This window comes from Rhagoletis pomonella, unplaced genomic scaffold, assembly GCF_013731165.1.
Source record: "Rhagoletis pomonella isolate Grant_MI unplaced genomic scaffold, Rhpom_1.0 Rhpom_scaffold_00005, whole genome shotgun sequence".
Taxonomy (NCBI): domain Eukaryota; kingdom Metazoa; phylum Arthropoda; class Insecta; order Diptera; family Tephritidae; genus Rhagoletis; species Rhagoletis pomonella.
Window position 1 is genome coordinate 35,889,352 of NW_023458559.1, and position 17,013 is coordinate 35,906,364.

The 17,013-nt window shown below is 35.9% G+C and overlaps 1 long non-coding RNA gene across 1 annotated transcript; it reads right to left on the reverse strand.

Annotated features, from left to right (window-relative positions):
- Positions 1 to 16,161: 16,161 nt before the first annotated feature.
- LOC118739871 lies at positions 16,162 to 16,447 on the reverse strand. Its single transcript, XR_004993070.1, has 3 exons — positions 16,422 to 16,447; positions 16,263 to 16,351; positions 16,162 to 16,208 (listed from the first exon to the last, which is right to left on the reverse strand). It is a non-coding gene; the product is annotated as an uncharacterized LOC118739871 (long non-coding RNA).
- Between the last annotated feature and the right edge of the window lie 566 nt (positions 16,448 to 17,013).

Genomic DNA, 17,013 nt, shown 5'->3' on the forward strand with positions numbered 1-17,013 from the left:
AAAAAAAAAACAAATAAAGCATTTGCACAAGTGCTGTCAAATTAAATACACACCTTTTATTTAATCAAAATGCATTTACAAAAGTGTGATTGAATTTGACATTTCTCTCGTATGAATGATCCTATAATGTCAAATTGGAAAAAATTGTTTGTTTGTGTTTTTTGACATTTTAGTACCTTAAAAGAGAGCCACACTGAGTTGTCAATCACACCTTGGATGTAATGTTGATTTTTTGGACTGCAAAATGTAAATGTAATAAATTGCGATCATTATGAATAAAATCGCTAAAAACTAGCTGAGTAGAAAAGTCGTTAAAATGGCAACCAGTGTTGCCAGAATTTTTTGAAGAAAAAAGCTACATTGTCTCCAAAAAAAGGCTTAAGAAGGCAATTGTTTTTTTCGAGCTAAAAAAAAGCTAAAAACAAAAAATCATATTTTGCTTTCTTTTTCAAATTTATTGAGTTTCAAACATAACAATTTGGCATAAATCTTTATATGTACATAACCATGATACAAATAAGGATTTACTTTAAGCGTTGTAGTTGCTCTGAAAATTTCAATTTTATAAAGTAGACAAACTTCAAAATATAAACAAAAAATATAAATTCAGCGAACGGTTTTACCTTTAAATACTTGTATCATGTACATACCTACATATACGTATGTATGCATGAAAATAAAGCTACATTTTTCTTTATAAATATATATGTATATATATATATTTTCTAAAACGCAAACTGTACTCGATATGTATATAAATCAAAAATCCACATACACATATACTATACCTTGTCACTTTTGAATGTATTTCACAATCAGAATCACTGGCGCTACTTTCATGTGAAGTTTCTTCAACCGATCGCTTCGTCAAATATCTTTAACAAAAAAACCATTAAAAGAGACAATACAATTTGAGATCTACTGAAATTTACCTATCCATTGGTTGAGGTTAAAATTAAAAAATTCGTAAAAGCACAGCTCTTTTCCGACGCCCCTCAGTTAAAAAATACCAACTAATAGTGATACGCAAACCGGTTTGCGCTTTACTATAGTCGATAACTTTTTGTGCTTACTATTTTCAGAGTTACCATAAACAAATTTTTTTATGATATAAATATTATTTTCTAAATATCGATTCAATAAAGAACTTTAGTAAGAAAAAAGGCTAGAAAAGGCCAAATAAAGTTAAGAAAAAGGATAAAAACAAGCTAAAAGCTAAATCACTTATTTTGAGGCTAAAAAAAAGAAGCTAAATTTAGCCTAAGGGCGGTATTATCACTTGCGAAGCGAATGATTTTGGCGAAGCGAACGGTTTGCCGAAGCGAATTAAGGGACAGAGAAGGCATTAAAAGTGTTCGCGATGGAAAGAACTTCCACAAGCTGGTAAAAAAGAACACTCTTAATGCATATTTAAGTTGCGTCCGCCAATCCATTCGCTTCGTCAAACCGTTCGCTTCGCCAAATTCATTCGCTTCGCAAGTGATAATACCGCCCTAAAAAATTCCGAAGTGGCAACACTGAAAACAACTAATATGGCGCAAGCAAGTCGGTACTCACCACCACTGTTGCCATTTCTGTTTCTGCCGTCCCGCCAGATTAATAAACAAAAATCGCTAGAATCCTGCTAAATCATTTAAATTCCGTAAACTCATGAAAAAAAGTTTCTTTTATAATTTAGCAGTTAAACTTTATTTGATAAAATTAGAGATTATATGTTTATAAAAAAGGACCTGTTTTTTAACAAAAACAAAATTGGAACTTTCCGTTCAGATATTTCAGAAAAAACTCCTAATTTTCCTTTTTTTATATACTTCCCAAATATCTCAGTCTATCGAAATCATATTCAGACACGAAAATAATTCTTTTCCCATGTAACAATTTTAATTCTTCTGTCTTGTTATTTGTTAAAATTATTTGTGTTTTATATTTGTTAACTATTTCTTCTTTAATTGGAGAATAATCTCCTAAATCTTCTACTCGTCATTATTTTTATTACATTGTTCAAGTTTCCTTCGTCATAAATCTTGTCTAGTAATACTCCTTGTGTCATTTCTTTTATTGTATTTACTAGTAAACTGTCTATGTTGCTTTAGTCGATGTAGTGGTCACCCCAATAGTAAACTGTCAGTTCGTCCGCTTTATATTCAATATTTTGCACTTCTATCATTAATTCGTTCACTGAGCATACCTTCAGGTTTCTATATAAGTGGTGAGGCTCGACGTCTGGTCGGTACCGTAATTTTAAAAGTCTCCTTAATTAGCTGCCAATTGTCCGGCTGTGGGATATTTATTATTACGTTTTTCGCCTGTCCTTGGATAGTCCTGTAGAAAATTGATCTAATCACCTCCTTCTGTAGTTCATTATTATTTATTGTGGATAAAAAGTATTCTATGCTGCTGAAGAATGTGTTGACCGTTATTTCCCCCGTTCCTGTGAAAATAGGTACACTGTTCACAGTTTTCATAAGACTATCACCCCTATGCTGTAATCCGAAAGTTCGTAGTTACGAATTCGTAGCTCCGTTCCGAAAATTCGAAAATTGGTGTGCTGTAATCCGATCGTAACTATCAACGGCGTTGCCAACTAAAATAGTGAAATTCGAAGTTCTTAATCAGCTGCTTTGACAGAAACAAATCAAAATAAATATAATCGCAAGTGAACAGTGAAATTAAAAAAAAAATGTTTAATCGTATTTGAAAAAGCTTTTCCTTAATTAAGTAAAATAGAATGGATTCAGTGGCCGGTGCACTTTTGTCTCAGGAGGAAGAACATGCTGCAGTCAACTGTTGCATTAATATACAAAGGAGATTGCTACAAGACAGTTCTGATCCATTTAGCTTAAATGATAAATATATGCTCCCTCTTTTTAAGGGCGTCCATTCAACTAAATATTGTGTTGCTTTAAATCTTGCAACGCTTTCCCAAAATTCCACCACATCCTATTTAACTATTACAAAGCCTCGGGCAATGTCCGGTCTTTCGCTCATGCATTCCGCCAGTTTTTCGTATTGCGAGCGATTTGTTCTGATTGTCGACTTGATAATTTTGTAAACATTTAATAATACATTGTTTTTTATTCACACTTCAACTTACATACATATTTTTGCGTTTCCACACTTTATTTTATTGATATTTTGAAAGAATTCGCTTCGCTCCGACACCAGTTGCTCTTCGTAGAAAATTTCCGACAAATACATACAAATTACAGCTACGTCGGATTCAGGCATACCAACATTACGAATTTCGAAGATGGTCTCCGAATTTCGAAATTACGATACGGCAACGCGGATTACAGCATACCAATTTTAAGATTCGTAGCAAAATCGAATCTACGACGGATTACAGCATAGGGGTGTATGTCTGCTGCTGTTGTTGTCTTCCGTTCTGTTCCTTAGTTCCAGATAGGCTTGCCGCATTTGTTCTAGCTGCTGTTCTCTTCTCGCCAGCTCCTCCACTAAGTCTACGGTGGGCATTTGAATCTGTTCGTTAGCCATTCTCCTTTGGTCGAAGATTTGTTGTCTCTTTGAAGAAATCGTGATGTTCAAATTATAAGCTTTGGTGTAACACTTTATTTACTCTGTGTTCACTTGCACAGCACCTTGAACGTTTTCTGTTACTGGTGATTTCCGTTCTATATTAGATGGAAACCGCTGAACTTTATTTTGTTTTTATGTATCCTGGACTGTTTTAACTATAAGGCGTTTACTGCACTTTTTTGTGGCTTCTGCTTATTCATTGAATAGCGTTCACTGCACTTTTTGTGGTATTTACTTTAGTTTTTTTTCAAAACAGTCAATTTATGATTTATTTTAATTATTCTTGTTATATCCTGGAGGGTCTGGTCAACGTCTTATCGTTGGCTACAGATTCGCAGGATTAAATTGAGAATTATTTGTACAGGATATATTTTTAAACGATTTTTCCGAACGCGGTTCGAATCACTGTATCCTTGATTACGATATTTGCTTTATTTCGTTCTACTTACAAGAATCCTACCGACTGCGCCATTCAAATGTATTCCGGGCGTCCGGGCCTATTTAAAAAATAGTTTTACACGATTAAAAGAAGACAACAATTTGGTTTGGGCTCTCGTATCAGACTGCCTTCAATCATTTATTCAATTTAAAATGAAGCTTATATTCTAGTTACAATATTTGCTTACTAATTACTTTTGGCATATGAATTTAATAAAACTGCTTGCTAATCAATTTGTTCCATGTAAACTAAATAAAACTGCTTGCTAATCAATATGTTCCCCAATTTACTAATTGTCGGAAATTTGGTGTCTTTTTGATTTTCAATTTCTCTTTTTGTGTACAACTTTTGCAATATGCCGAAAATGGTTTTATGTTTCAACTTTATTAATTTGATTAAATAATTCTTCATACTTATCAATTGCACCGTCATGTGTTTTTGTGTAGCTGTTAATATATGTAACTTGCGCGCCTTAAGCGGGATTTTGTAGTTCCCTGCTTTTAGTTAGTAGATAGGAAATCTATTACAGCGCCCAACTCTCTTAGTGTGTCATCGCCGATGTTTCCACTGAAACCACTTAGAGTTGGTAACACAAAGAATTCGATCCCACTTGAGTTGCCTACATTTTCAAATAACTTAACTTTTACTTTTTCCTTTATAGGAACGGAACCTCCAACAGATGCTACGTTAAAAGTTCGTTTTACCGGTATTGTTTTGGTCGCTATATCCTGTCGAATGAAATTCTTATTCGCACCGGTGTCGACTAAGAAATCTAGCGCGCGACCATCGGGTAGCGTATATTCTAAGTATGGTACGCTAGATGACTGAAGGATAGAAAATCTTCGGAATTTTCGTCTTTTGTGGGACGGTATGAAACAGTCATTGCTGTTTCCGAGGTAAATTGCCAGAGCGGGCACCGCGTTAGAAGGAGTTTGGCCTGTTTATATAATTAACGTTACGCGTTTGTACCGAAGGATCTACCTCCATCTTTTCCACGCGAGAGCTCGAGGAGTTATTTTGGTTATCCTCTCTCCCGGAAGGACGCCCGTTCTTGGAATACTGAGAATGGCTTTCTTGTGAACGCCATGTAGGTTTCGGCGGTAAGGGTCTCCTACTCTCCGGATAAAAGCTACTCGGCAAATTATTTATTGGCACTACCACGCGATTATTAGAATTATTTGATGAGTGTATCGAAAAATTTCGGAAATCGACATTTTGGATTTCCAAACAGGCCGAATAGGCCTCTGACTGGGTATTAGGACGCTGTATGAGAATCATTCTAGACATCTCCCCATTTAGGCCGCGTATAAAAACGTCGAGTGCGCGGTTGCGGTAAGTTTCCACCAGAACTTTTACCGTTTCATCCGTGTAGGACTCAGTTTTAATTTTATTAATTATGAGGGAGAACTAATGGTTTACCTTCGCATAAAATTCGTCGATCCTTGATCCTTGATCCCTTCTGTTGCAACTGGAGCAACTGGTGGTCAAGGGTGCGAATGTCTCGCTTGTCTGCGTAATGCAGCGAAAGACATTCTTTAATCTTTGCCCAGTTACTGTCAAAGATGTAGGATATTAAAGCGGAATCAGCGGCACCACGCACCTTCTGCCTAATATGTTTTAGAATTGCACGATAGAGCGGTTTCCCCTTTGCGACTTCAAAGTCAGAGAGTATTACCTCCGCCGAATGAACCCAGGACACGTATTGCACTGGGTTACCATCAAACACTTGACACAGTCAGGAAGCCTACTAATATCGCGTATTTCTGCTTCAGTCGTGGGCGCTTGAGCCATTGCCTCCTCTGGTGGTTCTACTGGGCCACTAGTTCCTAGTGTGGTAGCCCTGGAGCTAGCGTCTATACGCGCCACGCGCCCTTGTAGAATGTTAATCTTCTCCCGAAGGGCGTTGACAGCCCCAGTTAAATTCGTGACAGTGGTCCTCAAGCCCTCCATCCTAGAAATAGCAAACAGATAAATTCGTGGTAATATACTTACAATACACGGAGAATTGGCATTCGGTAGTCAATCTGATCTCTTGATTAAATTATTCCTTAAATTGTTTAATTGGTCTATATCCTTTAATTTATAACTTTATTAGTCATTTTTTCCGTATATGTTTATTCTTTTAAAATTGTTTATTGTTCTTTGGAGGTTTCCTCTATTATTTTCATAACTTGTCCACTCTTTTAACACTACTGGGTCCCTGCTCGGGCGTCAGTCACGGACGTTCAGCCCGTATAAGTCAATAAAATTAATTGGGCCAGCTGCCCAAAAGGAAACACAGACTGGTTAGGAATTCACTTAAGTTTTATTAACACTTAACTTCTTACGACTAAGTCTAACACTAAACGTACTGTATGATAACCCGTCCCGAACTCGACTGACTACACGTTGTGGCCGTTGCTTGCTTCCCACCTTCGTTCTCTGGCAGCGGAGCAATGGTTGCGTAACATGTTTACAACCCATTGTCTGAGACTGGATTTGGCCTTGACTTCCCACGGGTGCATTATGGAATATCTCCCGTTACAATATATGGTGAAATTAAAATATGCTGACGCTGCGGCACGTGTAACGGCCAACCGTGGGAGCGTCGCAACAAATGCGACTGGTGCGTGTTAACTTAGATTTATTTTGGTTGGTAATGTTCTTTTCTTCGGTTCAGGTGCAATACATATTAGTTTGTGAATCATCTAGATTTCTAAGATTACCGGAATTGTTTTGACTCTTAACGTTTCCGGAATTGCTGATATTTATATCTCCTGTAAAATTCTGCCAATATTACTTAATTACTTAGTCTACAAAGTAGTGTGTCCATTCATCCGGTGTAATAGCCATGGCTTCGTTGACATAACGTCCTGAATATTTTGGTTCCAGGCTTCTGGTTTCCTGCAGAATCTGTTCACCTTACCTGGAAACGTCACAAAGGTCATGTATTGTCTGCGTACTAGCAGTGAAAAGCATCAACTTCAGACTGCTGTTAATATTGCTCTTCAATATGTTCATTAAAAGGTTTTCCGACATAGGCTCCCTTTGTCTAGCGTTCAAGGCTAATATGTCTATATGAAACGTATCATACGATTCATTAGCCTTCTGAAGACGCATAGAGATCTCCATCATGATCTCGTAGGCACTCTTCGAGGTGTTGAATTCAGAGACGCTACCCGTGCCGTCATAGGATACCTTCCAATCCTGGGGCTTAATGAAAATGTTTGTAGTGGCATGAGTCCGTGATGCCCAAGTTCTTCATCAGCTCCCTCTTGATTATTTGGCACGTTGGGTGAGTACACACTCCTCAGACTATATTGAGTGCCTCACGTTGCAGCTTATTCAATATGGATTGTTGGAATACGTAGTCCTTCATCGGTGTAATTTCAAATAGAGCTACGAAGATCTCCACTTCTCATATAAAGGACGTGAGGTCATAACCCCGGTTCACTCTGTATTCTTTTATTCTGCTAGCCTCCTTCAGTAGCTCTGATACGGGGATTGTAATGTTGGTTGTATTGTTAGCTCTTTCCATGACGATTTTTTTTAAACTGTTCATGTTTTTTTTTCTTCACAGGCTTTTTTTTTTTTAGTAGTATATTAACTTTGTAGTTTTTGGTGTTTTTATTTTGGGTTTTTTTGGAAAAAAATACCTTCACTTTAAGTTTCGCTGCACTGATACATGGGATTGGCAGTTTTTCTTGTTCATTCGAGGGTTTTTTAGAAGAATCCCTTTTTTCACAGTTTATATTGTTTTGTCAAGGATTCTTTTGGATTACTCCTTTTATTTGTTGACAATTTGTATTGATAAGTCAAGGATTCTTTCGGAAGAGTCTTTTTTTAATTTTTTCACAGTTTTTATTGCTAACTCAAGGATCCTTTTGGAAGAGTTCTTTCTTTTATTGGTTCAAAATTTGTATTGTTAACTCAAGGATTCTTTCGGAAGGGTCATGTTTTTAATTTGTTCACAATTTATATTGTTAACTCAAGGACTCATTTAGAAGGGTTCTTTCTTTCAGACGGTTAGGTTTGTCACTAAAATCTTAAGGTATTGACCCAAGGCACGCTTGCTTTGCTTTAAAAAATCTTCTAAAATTTATGAAAGTTGGCCTTTACTTCACTTGCTCGAATAGCCGAAATCTCTATTTGGCAGCGCTTTTTAGGCTTTTGACAACTGTTGACATTGGAGTTAACGTAACTCATGTGGCGGCGCGGTTAAGACCGCGCTCTGGCGGTACTGCCAGAGAACGTTTATAAATGAGAAGGCGCATTTTCAGTGTGAACTAATTGCTGCCAGAAATTTTGGGGTGCGGTCGACCAATTGCACCACTCGTCGACGAAATGCACCACTCGTCGACCAAATGCACCACTCGTCGACGGACGGGGTCGGCTGCCACCAACCAAAAATTTTTCCGTTCAAAGCTATAGAAACTATTTTATTAGAATTTAATGAAACATATGTATGTATGTATATATTTACTTATACACATACACATAATATATACGTACATACATATATCTATGTATTGTACCAATTCATAAAATTGCATTAATGTATGCATGCGCAATCGGCTAATTTTTTCATTTCCATTTGCCGACGGCATTTTGCATGCGCAACAATTTTCTGTTGCTAACAAATTTATGTACAAATAATATATGTACTTACTCAAATCGTCGGATATGATTGCCATACTTTTATGTTCCAGTTTTCCATCTTTCATGTAGTAAATAACTATTGTAAATATAGTTGCTTGGTCGTTATTGAAATGGAATGCTTGTATGGCATCCTGGATAACATATTTATAGTTTTCTGCGAAATCGTATGAAATAACGAATTCACCTGCCTGCAAATGTATCTTCAAATTTTCGAAGAATGACCGCTGCTCCTTGACTAGAAAGTCATGGGTTCTCAAGTTTACCAATCCGGTACAAATTTCTTCGACAAAATCGTCCACACTTAAGATAACTGTTTTCAATGTGCACCTTTCACGACTGCAGCCAAGATTCAAATTTGACCTCCTCCACAAATTCTCGGTCAAAAGACTTGACCAAATTCTCTTTGATGAACGTAGTTCCCGGGCAATTTGAGCATTCACCCAAGTGGCAAGAAGTTGATACATTAGGACACATTGTCAATTTAAGGCAATCACGGTAACTGTTCAAATCTTCCGGCGAATCATTTGTTAAATAATTGAAGTTGATTTCCTTCAACATCAGCTTCACATTTTCATGATAAATGCAAACGCATACTGTATGAGTTCCGCTGCTTCCTGCCAAGACGCAATGTTTTGGCCTGAGCTGGGTAAATTTTGTGAATCCAATTTTATTATCCTCGTGTTCAGATTGAAAGCTCGCGAACAGCTCATTCAGGTTGCAGAGAATTATCCTCTTCTGCATTTGAACTTTCTTACCGTCAATTCGTACAGACGCCCAGTATTTCATCCCTGGCATCAGGCGACTCATATCATCGCGCTGATAAAACTGAGTCACTAGAGCTTCAGTTTTGCACTCTAAAGGTTTTCCTTTCTTTGTGTTTGGGAGTGTGAGTATGCCATGCTCTGCAACTAATTTTTTAGCAATCCTGGCTTTTCTTTCTGATGTTCCAAACTCAGCCATTGTTTTTGCGCGACTCCATGTCGGTGGAGCAAGCGTGAGAAGTTGAATTTTTTCTGCTCTACTAGTTGAAGTTTTGTACTTTTCTTTTATTTGCTCAAGTACTTTTACTGCATCCTTGTGGTATTGGTTTTGGCACTCATCCCTTGAAGTCATATTTTCTTCAGTAAAGTTGGAGCCATCGTCATCGGAAATTCGGTCATCCTTCTCAGATTCAATATGGTCTCTATCTGGAATAACGTCTTCACAAGGCTCATTACTTTTCGAATTCCTTCAATTTGCTGAGCTCTTTCCTGCACGATCCACAAATTCGGATCCGTTTTGATAGCGTCTGAAGAAACGTGTTTTTTTTTGTTGAAGGGATTAAAGCAAAAAGAAGCAAAAATTTCTTTATCAAGTTTAGCCTTTTTATGAGCCATAGCTACTGAAAATATTAATTATGTAAATAACACAGTCTTTATTTTAACGCTGTTTCTAAAAAAGTGGTCTTCAAAATGACCATACACTGCCTTCATAAGCTATAGCTGATTTATTATAGCTACTTATAGGTTGCGCGAGTAGGTATGAATATCTATTGAGAAAAGGTTTGGACGAATCTGCTGTGGTTAGGTACAAAGAAAAATCTTAATCATCCTTAACTACCGGAAAATCCCATATTCTTCATACCTTTTAAATATTGTGCTAGTAGGTATGCAAATCTAATACTCAAAATTCTGCAAAGCTATTAATAAAGAGTTTGGATGCACAAAATCGAGTACCTGCTGTGTTAGACTATGAAAAATCTTAATCACTCTTAACTACGGGAATGGCAGTATCGAGGGTATGAAACTTTGGTTAGGCGTGTTATATACCGTTGGAAAGGTAATTGTATATACCTTCTCATGTAAGTTTTATTTTCAGGTTTCCGAGACACTTACACAATAATACGAAAAAAAGAAGACAATAGGTCATATATTAAAAATTAAAAAAACCGCTGTTTCGAGTTACTAAACGCTAATTTTGATTGATACACAAGTTGCATCCCACTAAGCGACCACAAAGCTCTTAAAGAAAAATACCTAAGCTTTCTTTTGAGCAAAAAAATAAAAAAAATAAAAAAAATACCCCTTTTTGAAAAAAAACATAAAAATTATTTTTTATTTAAAAAAAAAATTTAAAAAAATTCATTTTAATTAAAAAAAAATAAAATTTGTAAAGACTGAAGAGAAATCTATCGAAAACATTCCTGAAAAAAATTTTCTAAATACAATAGGTAATTAGTTATATGGATCCGAAAAAATGGCCGTTTGACCAAAATGTCAAAATTCGAGACCCTCCAACTCGGAGTGTGTTTGACCGATCCCATTGAAATTTTGTGTCATAACTATTATTTTTTAGGACTAACCTTGGTGCAAATTTCATCCCGATCGGAAGACATAGATTTCAAAAGTTGGGTCACTTGAGGTGAAATGCCCCATATTTAAATTAAAGTTGACAAATTGAAGTTATTTTAGGTAATATTTTTATTTTATTTTTCAATGTAAATTCTTAAACTATGTATGTACATACATACAGAAAAATTCTTAAACAAGTTTAAAAATCTGAAAGTAAATAAAAAATATAACAAAAATAAATCCTGAAATGAAACAAATTAAAATTGTTTTTCTACAACTTTTGGTTGGACATATGAAGACAAATTCTCACACGATCATTTAAGATCATTTTTATTTTTCACCAGTTTTTAATACGACGATTCTATCCACTCGGTTGAAATCGTATGGTAATAGTTTAAAAACTTGGCTCGTGTGTGCAAATAAAAATTAACCACCTACATACATATGTAACTATTAACTCAATCCACATATATATGTATGTAGGTATATTATTCTACTTAAAAGGCATGCACTACTTTACTACTACTACGGATAACTACTACAAAATTAAAAATGGGAATATCGGAAAATAGAAGCAAAAAGTCTGAAAATAGAAACAGAAAATTAAAATTTAGATTTCATATTCAATTTCATAAGAAAATATCTGAAAATAGAAGAAAAAATGCTGAAAATAGAAGAAAAAACTGAAAACAGAAACAGAAGAAAAAATCTGCATTTTAGATGTATATCTATGTATATGTGTCAATGTAATAATATGAACATTTTCGTGCATTATACTTACGAGAAAAAAGCTGCTGCCGTCGCATGTTGCCTCCAATTTCATGGGCTCTTAGCTTGCAATTGAAAATGCCATTTCTTTCAATTATTTTCTTTTTTTTACATTTAATCTTTTCAATTTATTCTGTATAAGACGCTCTATGCTTGCTTGGGCTTCATCTCCAGCCAACCATTTTGCGTTTTTAAACAGTAATACGGTTACCATGGAATTCAGAAGTTGCTTTCGGTGCTCAAAACAATCTCCGGCTTCTGAAAACCATTCCGAAAATTCTTCATTTGTTTTTTTAATAAGCGCGTTAACAATTTGTTCATGAATTCCAACTGAATGAGCATATTTCTGAAATAAATGCTTATACCATGCCATCTGCATGCGCAATATTTAAAATACCCACTCAGTTGGATTAATTAGTCTCACATCAGGACATTCTTTATAATTCTTAGCTGGGATCAAGGCTTCGGAATAGTCGTTCAGTTCACCTGGAGTTTTCACCATCGCGTCAATACAAGTTTTACATTGCGACTTTGACAATAATTTTTGGTAAATGGTATAACCTGCGTAGTACCTTTGCACCTGGATTTCTGCTGATGCCCCTTCTGCGAGAGCAAAGTGCTCTTCAGGAATGTCCATATCCCAAGAAAATTGCTCTTCCGGAATATCGACATCCATCGCAAGTTGCTCTGAAGGTCTTAAATTGTCTTTCAAGGAATCTTCATCAGCAATATTCCAATGTAGGTCCAAATCTTCATCATCTTCGCAGTTTGTACCTTTTTTCTCAAACGTCTCAAAATTTTCATAGAAATTAAGCGAGCAACAATGTACTGAATTTCATGGCCCGATGGATGCGTATTAATGCCCTGAGTTGCGCGGATTCTATAAAAAAGTTCTCAAGGGCATCTTGATTCAATTTTCCCAACAATATAAAATTTACATCTTTGCAACTTTCAAAGATATCTTGACTTAAATTAATCATCGAATTAATGGTTAAAATAAAACCAGCAAAACACAAGGAATTTATATTAGTTGAAGCCTGTTAAGCTTGTCTACAGAATCGCGCCAAATTGGACCCTTCAATGGGTTTTTATTATTTAATCTCTTACAATCGAGCTCATCAAACAAATCATTCATGCGCTTTACAAACAACTGAGTCGGCTTGGCACATTTGAGGGTGTATTCATCAGACCCTAGCAACCCTTGTTTCTGCGCCATATCAATGCCTGCCGCTACCGAATTACTCAATAAGCTGCGTCGCTCGGGATACGCTCATTTTCTCAAAATTATTTGGGTAAATATGCGAAGCTGTAAGCTTAGGACATACATACCTTGAAGTTTACATTGGCTCTATCTACCGAATATAATTGACGAATGACTTTACCGCTCGCGATACCATCGATAGTTTTCAAATCGTGCTTTGATAAGTTATTCCGAACCGATTTAATTAAATGGCAATAGTCGTAAAGACAGTGGATTTTTTTTTCCCTTGAAAATAAAGAAGGAATTTTCCGCCTTTATCGCAGACAATGGCTTTGACGCTTAAGCCGAGGCCTTCAACCGTTTTAATATTTTCCGTTAAGGAATTTAAAAGACTTGAAGCCGACATACCGCCTTTTACCATATAATAGGAAAGGACATATTTCCAATCCGCCGCGATGGCTTTCACCATGAATAAACAACATTTGTCGGCAACATTGAGGTGGCGATTACCGTCGCCAATATCTACGAAACCGTCAATAATGTCTCTACTTTTATTATAAACGCGATCTTTTTTAATAGAAATTTCGTCGAATGAAATTTCGCAAAACCGCTCGGTGGGAGACATTTCAGAAACGATATATTTTAAATTTTTAATTACTTTAGAATCTATACCCGGCGATACATATTTAATAGGACGCCATCGCAAAAGTGATTTTTTGTGAGGAAGTGAAAACTTCCAAGTCATCGCGCATAAAATTATAGGCTTTAGTCGACATGTAATTAATATTTTGAGCTAAAGTTTCTTCCGTGTCCGTGTAGGAACTAACCGACCGTACTATCATTGTTGCAAAATTTAAAGCGTCATCGCATCAATCGGGCGAAGCTATTATCGCGTGTGTTTGCAAACGAGCGATTTGTTGCTTTAACGCGAAGTTTTCGTTTTGCAACCCTTCAATACGTATGTCCTGCTTTCTCGCGTTACCCTGATAAATACGCGCAGCCCGAGCGAAAGGCTCTTGGTCGCAGAAACCAGGTTCATTGCTAAGGCCCTCTTCAGTGCCGCGAACATCAAAGCGCTGTCTTTGGACTTCTAAATCAGAGAATTGTTCGAATTGCTCGAGTGTCAAGTCGCCTTCCGACTTAATCGGCATGTAAACATGCTTAACAGGCTGAAGGATTAATTTGGAGGAGCAGCTATTTGGCTCACTCGGAATTTGAGGTGGCAAATTGAATAGAGGAAAAGCCCCCTTTAAAAGTCGCGTTTTAGTTAAATATCTTTTATGAAAATGACGTTCGCAAATACGAATTTTTTTATTTGGCGGAAATTACACTTTCAAATTACATACTAAGGCCCAATTATTGAAGGTAACTTCCGTCTTCGGGAAGCCAAATAGGGTCTGGTCGTCATGGGGGGAGCAGCCCTCAACGCAGCAACTGCGGTACCGCTTTGCCTCCTCAGTAGAATTCTGCAGAACGACATCTTCTTTTGGTCCTAAATATTTTATATGGTACATATTATGAAACACACACATCACTGAATGTACCATATTTGCTTATAAATAAAAGATTCTAAAGTCAAATGGCCTTATTCATAAAAAATAAAGTAGCTTTAAAAAAGGTTTATAAACTGAAAAATGTATGAAAATGTCATTTTATAAAGCTCTTTAAACCTACTTTATTTTTTTATGAATAAGGCCCAAAATTTCTAAAATCAGTTCGCATCCCTCAAGGAAAGATATGCTCGTATATTTATTTCTTCAAGAAAATTTACAGCAAAAGCTTGAAATCCACCTCAAGAAAATTCATATGAAATATTTATCATTATTTCTGTTGCTTTAAAAAACATTTTGCCTTTGTTGTAAATTTGCTTGAAGAAATAAATATACGAGCATTTCTTCAGATTTTCTTCAGATAACTTTAAAATATTCACGGTACCCAAAAATGTTGGTTGCTTAAGCGGGTTTCACTGAATGTACATTTGCACCTATACATTAGCTCCCTGATAAACAAAAAATTTTCAGGTAAAAGTGTCACCGTTTTTGAAATATTTACATTTTTTTCGAATTAAAAAAAAATCGTGCCTTTTCATGTGTTTTCTTTAACTGCAACTACAAACCGGGCAATACTTAGTAAATTTTTTATGTAAAATACTTCCAGATAGTTGCCTCTCCATACTCAAATGCAATGTAGTTAAAATATATTAAGGAACCATCATAAAATTAGGACTATTTCTGGATTTTTAACTTTTAGATATTTTCTTCCCCAACTTTGACTATCTCGGGTGAAAAAAAATGTACTGAGCTATAACTTTACATTACATAAAAAAATTGCTCATTTAATAAAGATTTCAGAAAGGTGCCACACTTACTGTTTTGAATAAAACAAAAAAGTTATAGCCGCTTTTGTGGGTAAAGGACTGAGACACGCTAGAATGTATTTAATAGATTTAAATTGAATTTGCTCTTGTTACCGTCAAATTACAGGCTAAATAGTACAAAGGTACATAATTACTTGCTTCTGACATTATTTTATGTTTACATCCGTGGCCGCCATAATACGGAACCATCTGCTCGTCAACGGAATGATGTATTGTTCTTGGAGCATTATTTTGGAAGCTTTCGTTCAATTTTTGTAGAAGTGGTCTAACCTTTGCAAATTTGTCCGTCTTATCCAGATTGTTGTTATCCACAAAGTGCAAATTTCTTATTATAAACTCAAATCGATCCCTTCTCATTGAATTCGATACAAAGGAATGATGAGTATCCCTATCATTTTGTCAATACATACGGCGCCGAGCGACAATATTATAGCCACTTAGAAGTAAAATTCCAATAAAGCACGTGATTTCATCCGGGGTTATATTTCCTGTTGCATTATGCTTTAACGCATAGTCATTGGAGTTTTCAGTAATAAGTTGCAGAAGGTCAGCAGAAAAAAAATTTTCAAACAAATCGAGGGGTGTTGGTAAATTTTCCTGTTCAGATTCCGTTATAGTGGCTTCCGTTTCAATTAGATCGTGCCTTATCCATTTCACTGACGCCATATCGAATATGCGTTTCTTCGCCGGTCACTGTCAGAATCAGAAGAATAAGCATTTCGAAATAGCTCAGCCTCGCCATTTAATAATAAGGGAGGTAAATTGTCAAAATTCAATTCTTCATCGTCTCCACTATCTTCATCTGTTACATAGTTATTAGCGTCATCAGCGGGCACAATCGCAATGTCGTAATTTTTCCTCGAAACCTCTTCGTCACTTTCTTCTAAGGCAGATATTATCTCATTTAATGTTAAATTGCTGCAAAAAAATTTTTTTTTAACATATTTTTCACTATGTAAATGCCGAACATACTACATGTAGTACGCCAGTAAATACGCCAATTAAAATCACATATAATTTGCTTTTTCACATGTACTTTAGATGCAGACACGTTTTTACAACTATTTTTTAATAAAAAAACACAAAAATGCAACAACAATAAAAATGCTTATACAATTTTTCCTTACCGACCACGTGACATCTTCACACTTTTGCTAACTTCACACAACTGATATATTTGGTAGAAAAAAAGAGCAAGGGAATTGCATCAGCTGAAGCTTATCCATACAAATTTTGTTGGCCGTTATGTTCTGTATCACAACAAAAAATCACTTAGCAAATTTAAGGAACAGTTATAGCAAAACTCTGAAAATAACATGTGTACTACATGTAGTACGGTCGGCATATCTGGGTTAAAAACCACGTCCGAACGGCTCGGAAAACTTTTCCGTATGAAAGACGTTAGCATTTTTATACCTTTCATGAGCATGAAATGGTATTATAACGTTGGTCCGATGTTTGTAAGTACCAGAACAAAAAGAGATAGACCCATTAAAATGTATACTTATATGATCAGAACGTCGAGCTGAGTTGATTTAGCCATGTCCGTCTGTCCGTCTGTTTGTATGCAATCTAGTCTCTCAGTTTTCGAGATATCCGTATCAAATTTGGTAGGTGGGTGTATTTTTATAATGTATTAATCATTTGTCGGAACTGGAAGAATCGGACCACTATAACATATAGCTCCCATATAACTGATTGTTCAGATATGAGATTTTTCGTT